Below are 7058 nucleotides of genomic sequence, written 5' to 3'. Positions count from 1 at the left end.
GGGGGACTTAATAGATCCCTACCAGCACAGTATCCTTTTGACCTATAAGATGGGGGTGAGCAAGATCAAAATCTCCATTTTTCTGCCTATTTTGCTAGACCACTCCTGATAACACTTTTGTTAGTTAGGATCCTGACATCCATAGAGTATTAAACATGCAAGGATTTTATTAGGGCAAGCATCTGTGAGATTAAATGAGAAGGGAGACAGAAAAGTCTGGGAGAGTCATCAGACAGCTTTGCAAGTCTGAACTTAAGTGAAGGTAGGATGGCTGGAATCATCCTAGATGCAGTGCAGTCTAAGGAAAATTCAGTAAGTGCATCTAAATCAACATTTATTGGAGGTATGGTCTGGCCTTAGTTTCCCTGTTGTTCTCAGTCATTGGCTGGAAGAAGCCCAAGGGAAGTGTTTTAGTTTCCTAGGCTGCTTAAGAAAATACAATGAAATGGTGTGGCTTAAACAATGGGAATTTATTCACTCATATTTTTGAGGCCCAGAAATTGTCCAAATCAAGGCATCACCAAGGTGATTCTTTCTTCCCAAAGACTGGCATTCTGGGGTTGGTTGCCAGAGATCCTTAGTTTGTCACCTGGCAAGGCACATGGTGTCATATCCTGGTCTCTCCCTACTCTTCCTGATTCGAATGATTTCAGTTTCTGGCTTCTCCGTCTGTGGCTCTCTCTCTTTCATGTCTGAATTCATTCTGTTTATAAAGGATCCCAGTAATAGGATAAAGACACATTCTGAGTAGGGCCACAAGTAAACTGAAGTAGCCTCATTGAAAGTTTCTACATACAGGAATGGATTAAATTTAAGAGCATATTTTTCTGGAGTACATACAGCTTCAAACCACCACACTCCACCCTCTGGACCACAAAAAGACATGTTCTTTCTATAGGCAAAATATAGTCATTCTATCACAGCATCCCAAAAGCCTTAAATCATTCCAGTAACAATGCTACGTATAAAATCTCATCAAAATCAGTTGTGGATGTGGCCCCACTGTGGCACAATTTCCCTCAGTCTGTGGACCTGTGAATCCTAGAGAACAAGTTATCTGCTTCCAATATACAGATGGAGAGACAGTCATATGATAAGCATTCTGTTAGAGTTTGCTAATGCTGCCAGAATGCAAAACACCAGAGACGGATTGGCTTTTATAAAGGGGGTTTATTTGGTTACAGTACAGTCTTAAGGCCATAAAGTGTCCAAGGTAATGCATCAACAATCGGGTACCTTCACTGGAGGATGGCCAATGGCATCCAGAAAACCTCTGTTAGCCGGGAAGGCACATGGCTGGCGTCTGCTCCAAGTTCTGGTTTCAAAATGGCTTTCTCCCAGGATGTTCCTCTCTAGGCTGCAGTTCCTCAAAAATGTCACTCTTAGTTGCTCTTGGGGTGTTTTTCCTCTCTTAGCTTCTCCAGAACAAAAGCTTGCTTTCAATGGCCATCTTCAAACTGTCTCTCATCTGCACCTCCTCTCTCAGTTCCTGTGTATTCTTCAAAGTGTCCCTCTTGGCTGTAGCAAGCTTGCTCCTTCTGTCTCAGCTTATACAGTGCTCCAGTAATTTAATTCAGACCCACCCTCAATGGGTGGCACAACACCTCCATGGAAAGTATCCAACCAAAAGTCTTGTCCACAGTTCATTGAATCACATCTCCATGGAAATACCCAAAAGATTCCAAAATCTAATCAACACTAATATGTCTGCCCACACAACATTGCATCAAAGATAATGGTGTTTTGGGGGACATAATACATTGAACTGGCACACATTCCCATTCCCATGGGGATAAATTGGAAGGAAGAGAGGAGACACAGGTCCCAAACAATTCCGAAACCCTGCAGGGCATACTCCATTAGATTTAAAGTTGTGAGAGTAATCTATGGAAAGCTGTTTTGACCTCTGGGCCTGAAGAAGCAGCAGCCCCACCCCTTCCAAACACTTGCCCAGCGACCATGCTCTCCTCCAACACTGGTGGGAAGGCTCCACCCTCTTCAAGTATCGGGATGGCAGCCAGGCTTTCTGCAAATGCTGGGGCATAGGCTCCACCCTTGCAGAGCATTGGGGAGGTGGCCAGACTCTCCACTATCCCCAAGGCATTTGCTCCAACCTCTCCAAAGTCAGGTGCCAACACTCTTCCTGAACGCCGGGGCAGAAGACCTGCCCTATTCAAGCACTGGGGCAGACTCACCCTTTCCACACCCATGGGTGGCCTGCTCTCTTGGTCTGAGAAGATGTCTGTCATCGATCCAGAACTCAACTTCCAAGGTCCTTCTCTTTAAGGGAGGGAAGTGACACCTGGAAGATGGGCTTTCAGGCTGGGGAGCTGCAGGTGCAAAGGCTCTGAGATTTGGGCATCCTGCACGGCTCCAGCAGCACAGGGCAGAGCATTAGAATCGCGACTACCCGGTGACCACATTTGTGGAAACCAGACGTGAACTGCAAAGCATCTTGCAAATGAAGGAGATTTACAGTGAAACTTACATTTGAAAATATCATTCAAAACATACCAGGTTTTACAGTGGAAAGTCTCTCTGCCTCCCAGGCCCCAGGCACTTAGGTTTCTTGCCAGAGATAATTAAGTTAGCAATTTCTCGTGTATCCTTCCTGAAAAAAAAACAATCGTACAAATGTTGCTATTGATACTCCAAGAAGGTGTGCTGACAAGAAATAGAGAGTAGAATATGTGCTTCTACTTTTCTGTACTCTCAGGGTTTACCATCAAGGGACAATAAAGGGACGGGGGAGAAGAGGTGGAGACCTCAGAAGCAGATCAGGGTCCCTGAGCTCTCCCGTCCTCCACTCCCCGCCCCACCCCCGAGCCTGGCCCCTACGGAGCCCGCGGCTGCTCCCAGGCTCTGCCTGCTTCCCCTGACGTCCAGCCCCGGGTCAGCTCTTCTGCAGGGCTCAGCACAGCCCAGCTCTTTCTCGCCGGGATCCAACAGCAGAGCGGGGCGCCCCCGTGTGGCCGCGCGGCTGCAGCCTGACGACCCGCAGCTCGCTTTTCATTTATTCAGCCGGGACCTCCCCAGGCTTCCCTGATCTCCCACAGCAGGAAAATATCAAGTTCGGGTTCTGGAGTGTTTCCCATAATCCTCGCTGACACAGGTATTTTCTCCTCAAAAAGGGGCGGCAGACTGGCCTGGGGGCAGAGTGAAGTCTCCAGGCCATAACAATTGGTTCCCAAGTCCTGCGTGGACTCCACACGTACATTGGGTGTCCCCATACCCAATTCCTCACCCCCCGGGATGGGACCTAGGACTCCCGAATCCCTTGTTTTTGCAGCTGCTTCTGGGATTGAGATACCTCCTCCCGGGAACCCGGCCAGTGAGTGTCCAACCATGGACCTGAGGTGTTAGGTTCAAGAAGGAGCGTAAGGAGGGAAGTGAAAGGACAGAGGAAATAGGGACATCAGGGGTTCAAGGCCAAAATGAGAGGAAGAAGCCAGGAAGGGGAGCAGCATGGAAAGGGCCGGTTTAGGGCTGCCGGTGGAGTCGTGTTTGGAGAGGGGTTTCCAGAGTATTGGGCCACAGGTGCCCAGGCTGCCTCTGTAGGACCAGCCCTGGTCCCGAATTTGCAGGGGAGTTCTAGGGTCCCACTCCCTCTGCTTTGACTTCACAACTGTGTCCAGCCACCAAGCTGGAGAACACGGGGAGATGACACTTCTTCACTTCTGAGGTTCTGACATAAGGTGTCTTGTGGTTTCTGACTTGGCTTCTTGAAACAATTGCTCCTGGATCCGAGGGGTCAGCCGGGAGCAGCCAAGTCTCATGGAGAAGATGGGTGGAGGGGGCTAGACACCCCAACTGACAGTCCCAGGTGGGCTCCCCCGACTGTCAGCACCAGCTGCAGCCCTGCCCAGGAGGCCTCTTGGAGGCTCTGACCCATTGGGCCTCGGACACTGCAGCCCCAGCCCATGTCACCTGGTGCAGAAGCTGCCTGACGGGGTCCCGTCAACCCACAGAAACAGAGAGAGAACAAAAGCTTGTTTTCTATTGGGATTGTTTGGGGTTACCCAACAATAAAACGATAATGGGAATACAATGCTGTATACTTTACTATTGGAATTATGTTTTTATTTATGTCTTTCTTTCCTTTCAGATTGACAGCACCAGGAGAGCAGGGTTTTGTCTATTCATCTAAGCTCCTCGGGTCCCATCTCTGGATAAGGAGATGACAAGGTCACAGTGCAGAAGCACATGTGGGGTGTGCGAAACTGTTTAGCCATCTTTGGAAAAAGAAACATACACTGTATGTTAGAAAGCGACAGGAGATATAGAGGGGAAACTTGGTGCAAAGTAGAATATTAATGCAAGGAAATGGAAGAGGCAGCTCTTTTAAACGGGGTGGTCAGGGTGGACCTCACGGAGGTGACATTTGAGCTGACACAAGGAGGTGAGGAACTGAGCCGTGCAGGTGTCTGAGGAAAAACATTCCAGGAGAGCCTCACACATACCAGGGCCTGCACGGGGCCAACACTAAAGCTGGGAAAGGAGGTGGAGGCAGGCTCACCTGAGGACAGACTTCCTGGAGGGAGTTAGGGGGATCTGAGTCTTCATTTTCTGCCCGGGCTTTTGGAAATCCTGGAACTGGAAGAGGGGGAAGCACTGGTGTGTGGAGGAAGACTGGGAGCGGAGGTGGGGTCCCACCCTCACTCTGTCTCTCTGCTCTCCCTCTCCTGCATCCATCCCCCCCAGGGTCCTGGTGACCTGACAGGGACCCTGAGGGCCATCACACCCTGAGGGGCTGAGCATTTGGCTCCTCCTCTGCAACCATCATGCTGACGTGGCTGCAGGAAGGGAAGGAGCTGACATGGACTCCGGACTCAGGGAGACCTGACCTGGAGGGGATGAGACCTCCCAGAACTGGGCAGCTGCAGGGTCCTGTCCCGACAGGAGCTGAGATACACCTGCCTGGTGGAGCACCTGGCCTGAACGGGCCCTCTCGGTTTGACCTGAGATGAGGGTGGGGGTGAATTTCCTCTAGATCCTGCCCATGCTCTCTCTACCTTCTCTTCCTTCCTAATGGAGATGCCCTGAAAGTCCTCATTTGCCCTCTGATCACTCACACCAAATGAGGGGAGCCTCACTGGGAAGTTCTTCTCCCTCTCACCTCCTTCATTCCTGCTGTTGCTTCTACCACAGCTCCAGGGTCTGGTCTCTCTTTTTCTGCCCTCCAGGAGGTAATGGCTCACTTCCCACTGAGGAGTCGGCTCTGGGTAAGAATCTGGGCTCTAGCTGAGGTTGGGAGAAGGAAAGGCTCAAGGACCATAGGTTGCAGAGGGAGGATGCACACAGCCACAGCAAAAGTTGAATTGTTGAGGGAAGTAATGAAGAAAGATGTTGCCATATCATCATTTTTCTCTCATAGTCCAAGGGAGCCATCCTTCCCTCACACACAGGGAAATGGAAAGGGCAATAAGAACAGGGAAATATTCCACCTGAAAGAAAAATATAAGTGATTCCCCCTTCTCTGCTACCTTTTTCCTATTGCCTATTCTGGCCAATTTTGTAAGTTATATTGATGTGTTCACCAAATCCCAGAACTCCAGAATTCAGAGACCCACATTGAAACTTGATTTTTTTCTTTTAGGAAAATCTCCAAATATTAAGGAAAAAGGGTATTGAATTTCTAAGCCCCACAGACTGAACAAAGAAAAAAAAACAAAAAACGAAAAACAAGAAGCTTTAAGAAAGGCAACATAGACATTGTGTGTTGGATATTGTCTTGGTTTCCCAAGGCTACCAAAGCAGAGTACAATGAATTAGAAAGCTTAAAACAACAGAAATTTGTTGTCTCACAGTTCTGAAAGCTTTCAGATGTCTGAAATTAAGATGTCAGCAGGGCCATGTTCCCTCTGAAGCATGTGGGGAGAATCCTTCATTGCCTCTCCTCGTTTCTGGTGTTGGCCACAATCCTTGGTGTTCCTTGGCTTGCAGCTGCATGTCTGCCTCCTCCATCTCACCTGGCCTCCCCAATGTCTCTCTATTTCTGTGTCCACATTTTCCCCTTCTTTTAAAGACACCAGTCACATTGGATTAGGGCCCACCCTAACCCAGTTTGGTCCCATCTTAATTAGTCACATCTTCAAAGACCGTGTTTCCAAGTAAGGTCATATTCTCGGGACAGGAGTTAGGACTTGGACATGTCTTTTTGGAAGACACAATTCAACTCATAACATATATTATGCACTGAATAAACTCTGTTGTGGTGCTAAAGTGAGAGCCACCTACTTGCCTGTGTGAGCTTGGGCAGGTCTTGGAACCTCAGTGTGCCTTAGTGTCCTCTTTAGTAAAAGTAAAATGAGCACCCAGTGCCCAGATTTGGGTTTCTATACATCATTCTCCAATACAAGGAGCCAGGGCTCCTTAGAGAAATGGCTGACTCTAGAGCTGGGACAGGGAAAATATACAAGATAAGCCTGGAACATCCAACTGTGCCCAAAAGGAAGTGCTCCCCCTAAAAAGGGGTGGGGGTGGGGCATGTCAAAGGGACATAGGAGTTAACCTCAAAGAGTTCTCTATGGACAATGCTACAACAATTTGAGCAAGAAAATCACAATAGTATTGGATTATAAGCCAAAGTATAAAATAAACATAAGCCCATACTGAAATGCACAAACAATTAAATAGACGGAGGAGAAGGGACAAATCTTCCTTACAGAAGAATTCCATATAATATATGAAGAAAACTCCCCTTCCAGAAGGCGGGGCTTAATTCATTTCCTTCCCCTTGAAAGCAAGCTGGAGTTGGTGACTTGCTTCCAAAGAATAGAGTATGAAAAGGGAAAAATAGTAACTTTACAGTGAGGAAACCTGGCAGACACCACCTTTACCAAGTGATGAAAGTCAGTATCACCAGTGGTATGTCATGTTGATATCATCACCCCCTGAAATGATGTGATGAGAAGGGAACTTCACCACTATGGTTTTCTTCCCTCAAAACCCATATCTCCAGTCTAGTCATGAGAAAACATCAGACAAACCCAAACTGAGTGGCATTCTATACTTTATCTGTCCAATACTCTTCAGAAGTTTCAAAGTCACAAAAACAA

Source organism: Choloepus didactylus, chromosome 7 (genome assembly GCF_015220235.1).
Source record: "Choloepus didactylus isolate mChoDid1 chromosome 7, mChoDid1.pri, whole genome shotgun sequence".
In the NCBI taxonomy this organism is placed as follows: Eukaryota; Metazoa; Chordata; class Mammalia; order Pilosa; family Megalonychidae; genus Choloepus; species Choloepus didactylus.
This window is presented reverse-complemented; position numbering follows the sequence as displayed.